Source organism: Narcine bancroftii, chromosome 5 (assembly GCF_036971445.1).
Source record: "Narcine bancroftii isolate sNarBan1 chromosome 5, sNarBan1.hap1, whole genome shotgun sequence".
NCBI lineage: Eukaryota > Metazoa > Chordata > Chondrichthyes > Torpediniformes > Narcinidae > Narcine > Narcine bancroftii.
Window position 1 is genome coordinate 94,617,417 of NC_091473.1, and position 12,029 is coordinate 94,629,445.

A 12,029-nucleotide genomic window follows, 5' to 3' on the forward strand; every position below is an offset into this window, starting at 1 on the left:
TGCTCCAAATACTGATGAATAATAAGTTTATACAAGAAACATTTCTTAATCTAGCAAAGGCACATGAGAATATTTTAATAGGAGGAGACCTCAATATTTTGTTTAGATCCATTGTTAGATAGAACTACTAGAGTAATGACAAGAACAAAAGCAGCTAAAGATTTGAATTTATTAGATATATAGAGGATAATTCATCCAAGAGAGAAAGATCACTCATTTTATTTGAGTAGGTACGATTTTGTTTTTGATTTCGGCACAAATGCAAGGTAGGATTTTTGAAGCTGATTATAAAGCGAGGATTTTATCTGATAATTCTCCTTTTTAACAACAGTGGAAATGTCTGAAAAAAAGACAATTTATAAATGAAGATTTGATTTTTTTATTAAAAGAAACATTTTTTGTGAGTTTGTTCAAACACAAATTCGGACATTTTGTGATACAAATTTAAACTCGGTTAATAATAAGTTTGTTATATAGGATGCTTTAAAAGCATATTTAAGAGACCAAACCATAATTTTTACTTCTAAAATTAAAAAGGATTACATGAGAGACATTGATCAATTAGAATGAGAGATAACAGTTTGGGAATAGGATCTTCAAAAGCAGAGTTATGAAGATAAAGATAGACAATTAATTAACAAAAACTTCAGTATTATACATTGCAAGCTTACAAAACTGAGAAAGCAATTATAGGAACAAAATAAAGATATTACGAATTAGGTGAGAGATCACAAGGTATTAGCTTGGCAATTAAAGGCATAACAGACCTTGAGAATAATTAATCCAATTAAAAACTATAACAACAGTGTGATGGAATATTTCAGAATGTCTTTGGAAGAGAAATTGTAAAATTAGAGTAGGTTACATACATACACACTTTAAAACAGATCTTATTTGAAATACTGAAGAATTCATATTCAGTGACTTTACAGAAATGAAATGATGGCATGAAATGAATAGACTATTGTCTTGGAAGAACAACCGGAGCCAGGTTGTCTGTTTTGGACCTTTTTGCAAGGCTTTTGACCTCTCTTCAAAGTGCTCACTCAGAAGTCATTGAGAGGTTTGTTTACCTAAAACAGCAGATGGGAGCAGAAGACTAACTCCTATTGTTTGCTGGAGAAGGTGGGGGGGTTTTGCAAGTGAGAGAGAGAAGGACATGCTGCTGACAGTATGAATCTCAGACAGAGAGAGAGTCAGAAGGGAGTCTTGGACTGTGTGTGTGACATAGAAAGCAGTTACAAGCCAGGAGAAGTTTGTTGGAACTGAAACAGAAGCTCCAGAGTGGCGGATGACTGCAAGTGCTATCTGTCTGATGTTTCTCTTGGAATAAGTGAAACAGAAAGAACTCTGTGGTAGCCTGAAAGAAAGAGGTTATCATCTGGAGAACCCTGATGGGGCACGTATCATCAGCAAGACATTGAGGTGACTAATGGTGGTACCTCAGTTGTGGAAATCCTGGAACAACAAATCTCTCTCTGCAAACCTACAAGAACCTTCCTGAGCGGTAAACATTTACCTTTCGAGCACCAAAGCCTGGTGATCTTTATACATGCTAAATTCTGTGCACAGTACAAGAATTGCCTGCAACCAATGAACTTGGAAGAATGAGAAGTGAGCTTAAACTGTGAACCAAAGGACTTTCCTTAAATTTACTCACACATTACATACACATGCGCTTAGAATTAGAAGGGGGTTAAGTTGGGTTAGTTAATAGTGATAAGTTAATGTTTGATTCTGTTTTTATGTTTAAAGATAATTAAAAACAACTTTTGTTTAAATAACTACTTGTATTGAATATCTATTGCTGCTGGGTCTTGGGGTCCTTTGGGCTCATAATGGTAGTTACTTGCAAGCCTCAAGAAATAAATGAATAACTTTAAAAATTTTATTTGAAATTATATAGTTTGGAATCTTTAAAAATCCAAAAAAAAATAGTTATTTATCACAGATAATGTTGCCTAATTTAAGTTTGGAAGAGCAGACTGAGTTGAATGTTCCTTTTAGAGGTGAGGGAAGCTATGGGTTCATTACAGAGTAATAAATTTATGGGAGAAGATGGATTTCCTCCTGAATTCTATAAAGAATTTAAAGATTTATTAATTCTGATATTTATGCAAGTTATTAGCTTAGGCTATGGAAACCCATACTCTACCAGAATCAGTTTTGATGGCAATAATTACAGTTATTTCTAAAAAGGATAGAAATCCTTTAAAACCCTCACCTATTTCATTATTAAATGCACATTATAAAATAGTTGTGAAAATTTTGGCAAATACATTGACTAAATTCCTGTCTAAATTATAAATATGGATCAAACAGGTTTTGTGAAAAAGTCAGTAGCTATATAATTTATTAAGCCCCAAAAAAGAGCTGATTTGAGTGTTGCAGTGGCTTTAGATGCAGAAAGAGCATTTGATAGATTGGAATGAGATTTTTTGTTTAAGGTGTTGGAAAAATTTGAATTTGGATTGAATTTTGTAAATTGGATTAGTCCATTATATAATAATCCTAAATCTAAAGTACTGACTAATGGACAAATATGCACACCATTTCAATTAGCTGGATCAAGTAGACATGGAAGCCCTCTATCCCCAGGTTTGTTTATTTTAGCAATAGAACCTCCTGGTCAGCAATTCAAAGTGATTTGGAAATTAAAGGATTATGGGTAGGTCAAGAACAACATAAAATGAGTTTATTTGCAGATGATGTTTTAATATATTTGACTGAATCTGAGACCATCTTTACAAAAATTATATGTTCAACTGGAAGAATATGGGAAAGTTTCAGGTTATAAAACAAATTGGAATAAAAGTGAAATTATGGCATTATGGCATTACCTCAATGTCAAAGGGATATTCAGTTTAAATGGCCAAAAGAGGATATTAAATATTTAGCTATCCATACAGATAATAATTTGAAAAATCTATATAAATTGAATTATTCATTATTAGATTCAGAAAGATTTTTAAAAATGATAAATTTACCTACAACTTTGATAGGAATGGTTAATTGTATAAGATAAACATTTCCAAGAATACAATATCTTTTCCAAGCATTATCTATTTTCAAGAATTGAATAAATATGTAAGGAAATTTTCTGTAAAAGTAAAATGTCAAGAGTTTCTTTAGAGAAGTTAACAAGGAAATATGAATTGGGAGGTCTACAACTTCCTAATTTTAAAAATTATTATCGAGTGACTCAAATGTTCTCGCTTCTTTCTTTGAAAGGGAAAAATTGGTATAGCTTAAAATAGAATTGAATAAAATATGAGATAGAAAGGCAGAAGAATTTATATACAAATGGGAATCAAAATTAATGGTTGCTGATAAGGATACACCATTATTGAAATATTTGATTAATGTATGGAATAAAATAAATGATGAAATTGGTGTAAGAAGAGGTATATCACCTAAAATGTCTTGGATTCAAAATGCTCGTATATTTTTCAAACAATAATCAATTTTTGGATAGTTGGTTTTGTAAGGGAATTATAAATGTTAAAGATTGTTATGAGTTCATAAGACAAAGGTGAGAACTAGATCTGAATATTGTAACTGATTAGAAAATATGAGCAGATTTATGAAGGAATTCTATGACCAATACAATCAATGTAAGATATAGATTAGTTCAATATAATTTTTACATCACTTATAGCTTACATTACAGAAATTGAATAAAATTAAATCAGATCTATTGGATCAATGTTTTAGGTGTGGTGAACAAGTAGAAACTTTCTTGCACTCAACTTGGCTTTGTCCTAATGCAAGATCTTTTTGGGTAGGCTTACATAATTTTTTGGAACAAGTTACAAGAGTTGTTTTTATGAAAAATCCAATCTTATTTTTATTAGAAAATATTGAAGGGACAAGGTCTAAATTAAAACTTATTTTCTTTGGCTTGGCTTCGCGGACGAAGATTTATGGAGGGGTGTGTCCACGTCTGCTGCAGGTTCGTTGGTGACTGACAAGTCCGATGCAGGACAGGCAGGCACGGTTGCAGCGGATGAAAGGGAAAATTGGTTGGTTGGGGTTGGGTATTGGGTCTTTCCTCCTTTGTCTTTGTCAGTGAGGTGGGCTCTGTAGTCTTCTTCAAAGGAGGTTGCAGCCCGCCGAACTGTGAGGCGCCAAGATGCATGTTTGGAGGCGATATCAGCCCACTGGCAGTGGTCAATGTGGCAGGCACCAAGAGATTTCTTTAAGGTGGCCAGTGGAGAGCTCGCCATATAACACGATCTTGGGAAGGAGATGGTCCTCCATTCTGGAGACGTGACCCACCCAGCGCAGTTGGGTCTTCAGCAACATGGATTCGATGCTTACAGACTCTGCCAGCTCGAGTACTTCAATGTTGGTGATGAAGTCATTCCAATGAATGTTGAGGATGGAGCGGAGACAGCGCTGATGGAAGCATTCTAGGAGCCGTAGGTGATGCCGGTAGAGGACCCATGATACGAAGCCGAACAGGAGCGTAAGTATGACAACGGCTCTGTACACGCTGATCTATGTGTGTTTCTTCAGGTGATTGTTTTTCCAGACGCTTTTGTGTAGTCTTCCAAAGGTGCTATTTGCCTTGGTGAGTCTGTGTCTATCTCTTTGTCGATCCTTGCATCAGATGAAATGGTGCAGCTGAGGTAGGTAAACTGGTTGACCGTTTTGAGTTCTGTGTGACCGATGGACGCTGGTAGTTATGGTAGGGAGCTGGCTGATGGAAGACCTCAGTTTTCTTCAGGCTGACTTCCAGGCCAAACATTTTGGCAGTTTCCACAAAACAGGACGTCAAGCGCTGGAGAGCTGGCTCTGAATGGGCAACTAAAGTGGCATCATCTGCAAAGAGTAGTTCATTGACAAGTTGCTCTTGTGTGAGCTTGCAGGCGCCTCAGATTGAAGAGATTGCCATCCATGGGGTACCGGATGTAAACAGCGTCTTCATTGTTGAGGTCTTTCATGGCTTGTTTCAGCATCATAGTAAAGAGGGTTGGTGCGAGAACACAGCCTTGCTTCACGCCGTTGTCAATGGAGAAGGGTTCAGAGAGCTCATTGCTGTATCTGACCCGACCTTGTTGGTTTTTGTGCAGTTGGATAACCATTTTGAGGAACTTGTGGGGGCATCCGAGGCGCTCTAGTATTTGCCAAAGTCCTTTCCTGCTCACGGTGTCAAAGGCTTTGGTGAGGTCAACAAAGGTGATGTAGAGTCCTTTGTTTTGTAATCTGCACTTTTCTTGGAGCTGTCTGAGGGCAAAGACCATGTCAGTAGTTCCTCTGTTTGCGTGAAAGCCACACTGTGATTCTGGGAGGACATTTTCGGCGACACTAGGTATTAGTCTATTAAGGAGAATCCTAGCGAAGATTTTGCCTGCAATGGAGAGCAGAGTGATTCCCCTGTAGTTTGAGCAGTCTGATTTCTCGCCTTTCTTTTTGTACAGGGTAATGATGATGGCATCACGAAGGTCCTGAGGCAGCTTTCCTTGGTCCCAGCAGAGCATGAAAAACTCATGAAGTTTGGTATGCAGAGCTTTGCCGCCAGCCTTCCAGACCTCTGGGGGGGGGGGGGGGGGGGGGGGGGATTTCATCCATATCTGCTGCTTTGTCACTTTTCAGTTGTACAATTGCCTTATATGTCTCTTCCCGGGTAAGGACCTCATCCAGCTCTAGACTGAAGGGTTGTTGAGGGAGCTGGAGCAGGGCAGATTCTTTGACTGAGCGGTTGGCACTGAAAAGGGATTGGAAGTGTTCTGACCATCGATTAAGGATGGAGATCTTGTCGCTGAGGAGGACTTCGCCATCTGAGCTGCGCAGAGGGCTTTGGACTTGGGGCCCACACAGATATCCTGTGACACACCGAGCAGCATGGCAGGGCCTCCATCGAGCAGGTTGCTCTATGCAATCTGAGCCTCGGGCCTTTCCCACGCCACCAACGAAGCCAGTGATGCCCGCAGCAGGGAGTGATCCCAGTTCGAACCATTAGTGTCTCATAAAAACCCCTGAAGTCGCCAATGTCGGTGCTAAGCTGGGTTCGTTTGGCGAGGCTAGTCCACCTCTCATTTTGGATCTCCCGGAGTTTGCGCTGAAGATGGCTTCATGCGAGACTGAAGGCTCGTTTTTTCTCATGCCAGGAAGGCTTTGCAAGGTGAGCCTGGTGGGCAGATCGCTTCTTTGCCAGCAGCTCCTGGATTTCCTGGTTGTTTTCATCAAACCAGTCCTTGTTTTTCCTGGAGGAGAAGCCCAGTACCTCTTCAGTGGATTGCAGTATGGCCGTTTTCAGCTGATCCCAGACGGTTTCAGGAGACGTGTCCATGAGGCAGTTTGCATCCTCGACCTTTGCTTGGAGGTTTGCCTGGAAGTTTCTTCTCACTACGTCTGACTGCAAGTTTCCAACATTGAACCTCTTTCTGGGGGCTCCACTGTTCTTGAACTTTGGCTTGAAGTGAAGGATGAGCTTGCACCGAACAAGCTGGTGGTCAGTGTGGCATTCCACGCTGGGCATGACCTTGGTGTGGAGCACATCTCGTTTGTCTCTTCCTCACACCAGAACGTAGTCCAGGAGGTGCCAGTGTTTGGATCGGAGATGCATCCAGGTAGTCTTCAGGCTGTCTCTCTGCTGGAAAAGGGTGTTAGTAATGACAAGCCGCTGTTCTGCGCAGAGTTCCAACAGGAGGCACCCGTTGTCATTGCACTTGCCAACACCATGCTTGCCAAGGATTCCTGGCCAGGTTTCTGAGTCCTTGCCGACAGTGTACTGCGCACACTGCACTCCACCTAAAAGCTCCTTTGCGCAGGCCCGAGGACAGGTCCACGTCCTCCCCCTCAAAAGATGCACACAAACTCAAGCTAGCATACTGGAACATCAGAACCACGCTAGACAAGGCTGACAGCCACCAACCTGAACGTTGGTCTGCCCTCATCGCACATGAACTCCTCAGACTCGACATCGACATAGCCGCTCTCAGCGAAATCCACCTTGCAGATGTAGGCAGCCTCCAAGAACACAGCGCGGGCTACGCACTCTACTGGTCTGGCAAGCCTCAGGCTGAACGACTCCTATCTGGTTTTGGCTTCATGGTCAAGAACTCCATTGCCTCCAAACTCGAAAACCTCCCGACAGGCCACTCTGACCGGATCACGTCCATGCGACTCCCACTTCAAAACAAGTGACGCATCACTCTCATCAGTGTCTATGCTCCAACCCTTCAGGCGGAACCAGCAGAAAATGACAAGTTCTACACTGATCTGCGCAACCTCATCCAACGCACCCCTACAGCTGGCAAGGTTGTCATCCTTGGTGACTTCAAATTAAAACTATCAATATATCAATTGAAATTTGTTAAAGTAGCATTAGCAGTGGCGAGGAAATCTATTGCAATTACTTGGAAATCGGACATCGTTAAGCATACCAAGATGGCATGTAGAAATTCAGAGTTGTATTCCTTTGGAAAAAAATTACATAAGTATTTGAGAAATAAATACTCTATGTTTGCAAATTTGGCACCCGTATACCCAAATTTTAGACTTAAATTTGTAACTATGACCAACCCAAACACAAAAAATGCGACCTCGCAGCCACTGGTCTGGTCAGGCAAATTGTCTCAGATGCCACAAAGTACTACTATGTGGTTGGTTCACTCGACCAGGATAAACAGCAGGCTGCATCGTCAACTTCCTATACCAGCCACCGATTATAGACAGGTTTGAAACAATCAAGGCACTCCTCGTGCGTACTTTTGGTCTCTCCTGCCGTGAGCAAGCAGTGTGGTTGCCCCACATGGATGGCCTAGGCGACTGCGTGCCATTGGCCTTAATGAACGAGATGCTGGCGCTAGCAGATGGTCATAAACCATCTTTACTCTTCGAACAAGATTTTTCAAGCAGATGCCAGAAGATATCTGCCTCATCAATGACGACGTTTTTTGTGACCCACGCAAAGAGGCGGCCCACAAAGATATCCTGTGACACACCGAGCAGGTTGCTCAATGCAACCTGAGCCTCGGACCTTCCCCACGCCACGAACAAAGCCAGTGATGCCCGCAGCAGGGAGCGACCCCAGTTCGAACCATTAGTGTTTTTAAACTAAAAGTGGTCTTCAGGAGCCCACCCTGTTCTTTTCCAGGAAATGCCAGGGCCGACCACACCAATAGCTATGGCAGCTAACCACCGTGATATCCTCCTTTACTCAAGGGACCGACACTCCAGGCAAAAGTTCCTTCTAGACACAGGGGAAGAGGTTAGTGTCTTTTCTCCCTCAAGCCACAACACCCACGTCAAGAAGTCAGTACCAGTGCACACTGCTGCCAACAACAGCAGTATTCATACATGCGGCACACGAACCATCCCAATGAAGTTCGGTTCCAGCTGTTTCACCTGGTTATTTACACTGGCAGTAGTGACGCAGCCTTTACTGGGTGCAGATTTCCTCTGGGTGCACTGCCTCCTAGTGGACCTCAAGGGATGGTGCCTAGTGAATGCCAAGACCTTCAAGACCTTCTTGCTCAGCGAAGCCAAGTTACCGGCCCCACACCTGGACTCTGACTTTGTCAGGCAACGAATTTGCCAGAGTACTAGTGGAGTTCCCAACCATTACTACACCACAGTTCTCCACAGGCATCCATCCATAAGCATGCTATGCAACACCACATTCCCACTCAAGGACCACCACTATATGCCTGGGCTCGCAGGCTCCCACCCGAAAAACTCCACCTCGCCAAGGAGGAGTTCAGGAAAATAGAGGAGATGGGGATTGTCCGATGGTCAGACACTTCGTGGGCCTCTTCGCTGCACATAATTCCCAAATCGGTGGTAGCCATGCGGCGACTACAGAAGGCTCCACAGATGACTGCTACCCAGTGCCCCACATTCAAGACTTTCTGGCCAATTTTCATAGGGCATGCATCTTCTCCAAGGTCGACCTGATCCGCGGTTATCACCAGATTCCTGTCTGCCCCAGCAATGTCTCCAAGACAGCCCTCATCATCCTGTTCAGACTATTCGATTTCTTGCAGATGCCTTTTGGCCTCAAGAACTTGGCACAGTTGTTCCAGTGGCTCATGGACTTGGTGGGGCATAGCTTGGATTGCGTCTTCATCTACTAAGGGTTGGTCTATATGGTGCTTGCCGAGGCACAGCAGCTGGATGAAGAAATGTCGACCTACTGCACCACAGTCTCAGGCCTGCAACTTGAGGACATCCCCATTGGCCTAACAGGCAGCAAGCTCCTCTGTGACATGTCCACTGGCCAACCCTGGCCCATCATTCCAGCCACTTGGAGGCGTCACGTTTTCAACACACTACATGGTTTGGCCCACCTGTCCATTCAGGGAACCAATTAATTGGTGGCAGATTTGCTTGGCTCAGCCTACACAAGCACTGGGCTAGGATATGCATATACTGGCAGACCTCCAAAGTCCAAAAGCACGTGAAGGCCCCCCTTTCAACCCTTCCAGCTGAAGCTCAGGAGGTTTGAGCACGTCCATGTGAACATCATCGGTCTGCTGTTGGTCCCCCATGGGGCAAGGTTCACCATGGTTGACAGGTTCACCATGGTTGACAGGTTCACCATGGTTGACAGGTTCACCATGGTTGACAGGTTCACCATGGTTGACAGGTTCACCATGGTTGACAGGTTCACCATGGTTGACAGGTTCACCATGGTTGACAGGTTCACCAGGTGCCCAGAAGCTGTAATGCTCACCAACATGTCCACGGAAACATGCTAGGTTGCATGTTTCAGTCTATCTGCCAACATCACCTCAGACTGGTTGGGGGGGGGGTGGGGGGGGTGGGGTGGTGGTCATAATTCACATCCAGCCTATGGTTGGTGTTGGCACAGTTACTTGGGACCCAGCTGCACCATCTGCAGTTCAACGCCTGGTAGAGTGTTTCCACCGGCACCTGGTTTGTCCTCATGGCGCACCTGAGGCCCGGATTGGGTGAATGAGCTCCCTTGGGTGCTTCTTGGCATCTGCACAGCTCTCAAAGACTTAGCCATATCTTCGGTAGTTTGTATACGGCACCCTACTGAGGTTCCAGGCAAGTTTGGACCAGCGGTCCATGGCACAGAGGAGAACCTGCATCAGTGCTCAGAACTCTCTGAGGGAAGATAGGAACACTAGTTTGGGTCCTAACCGCATGCAACAGCCCAACACTTTCCTTTGTTCCCAAGGACCTCCGTGACTGTGACTATGTCTTTAACAACAGCAACCGTACGAGGGCCAAATACAAGGTGGTGCGTCAGAACAGAAAAGACCCACGTGCATCCTCAACATGAGCAGCCATGAGGAAACCTTCACCATTGACTGCCTCAAGCCAGCGCACCTAGATCTGGAACACCCTGTGACTGTGCCACCCCCACACTGACAAGGGCAGCCACCCAAACAGACTAAAGAGGTGTTGGTGGACTCCACACCTCCTAACACTGGTTCTGGGGGGGTGGGGGGGGGAAATCATGTGGTGGCTCACCCATGTAACAGGCGAACTGGCTCACAGTCTCTGGCAAGGCTACGACAGACCTGACGGAGATCTCTGGGTGCGGGACAAGCTCACAGCCTAGTGGCTGACATAATTTCTGCCTCACAGGTCACAGAGGCTCCTAGAAGAGGGTTCTTAAGCCCACTGTTTTTGAATCAGTAAAGCAGTTGGTTCAACTCACTTTATTTTTATTTCAACTAGTGTTATTTTTCCACTCACTGTGTGGCTAGCACAACTACGAGATACAGATTCGTTCAATATAATTTTTACATCAATTATATCTCATGTCACATGAGTTAAATAGATTACCAGACTTACCAGACTAAAATGTGGCCAGGAGATTGGCATTTTTTTTACATTCTACATGGTCCTGCCATAAAGTGAGACTCTTGGATAATTTTGGCAACTTTTTATGAACAGGTTACAGGAATCTAATTCCCACAAAACACAATGTTATTTTTATTGGGTAATATTAAAGGGATAAGAACAAAATTGAAATTTTCTTTATCAAAAAGAATTTGTAAAGATTACTTTGGCAGTAGCAAGAAAATATATAGCAGTAACATAGAAATTGGACACCCATTTAGGCATGGAGCGATGGAATGCAGAAATACATAGCTTTATTCCTCTTGAGAAGATTATCTGAGAAAGAAATAAGATGCAATTTTGAAAATTTGGCACTCGTATTTACAAATTGCGGGTATTAATTTATAGATATTTTCCCGAAACTTTGAAATCTTGTTAACCTTCTTGAAGGTATTAAAAGATACAAATAGACAGACAGGTGGTGAGGAGTGTCCTCTGGGAACTTTATTTTTCTTACTTTTGTTTTGTTTTTCTTACCATTTTCTTTTTCTATGTTTTTTTTCTTATTTCTTTCTCTCTTCCTTTCTTTCTGGGGTTTTATTAAGGGGAGGGTGTTGGGGAGGTTGGGATTTTAATGGACTTGTATCATGTATAATGGACTTGGTATCAATATTTGATTATTATATCTTACAATTTTTAAATAGAATTTTTTTAAACATTTAAAATATTGATTTTTCACTCTGGGGGATTGGAATAAAGATAACTGTCAACAAGTATTGCTTTGCACATGAACAGGATGTAACACTGTAATGGAATTTAGACCCTGCTTTTGCTTATGCAAGGCTGAGTATCAGTAACCTACTTTGAGAATAATGTAGGAATCAGCAGGCATAAACTAAATTCCACCATAGGGTCCAGAGATGCCGTTGTCTGACAAAAAGACTTCTGGTACCAAGAACGGTTAATCTTCCTGCTTGTTAGCCGGTTGCTGTTTGAGATTGAAGGGATTGTTGGTCGCAGACTGTCAGGCGAGACCTTGAAGCTAAGTAAATCATTGTATTCAAAGTGATAAGCTAGAAAGTTGTGGTATTTCATAGAAGCCTAGGCGTGCTCGGTTATCTTTTTTTTTTGCGCAGGGAATAAGTGTTTAGGTAAGCAATTTTTGGGTAATATAAGGCATGGTCCCACTGCTGAAGTGGCAGACTCTCTGAGGGGTGGAAACGTCTCTCAGCAAGAAGAACTTCTAGAGTCCAACCAACGTCCCG

General features: G+C 42.9%; 1 protein-coding gene across 4 annotated transcripts in view; it reads right to left on the minus strand.

Annotated features, from left to right (window-relative positions):
* Nucleotides 1-12,029, minus strand: part of LOC138763735 (guanine nucleotide-binding protein G(I)/G(S)/G(O) subunit gamma-12-like) — a 104,509-nt gene that overhangs the window by 78,458 nt on the left and 14,022 nt on the right. The window lies entirely within an intron of this gene.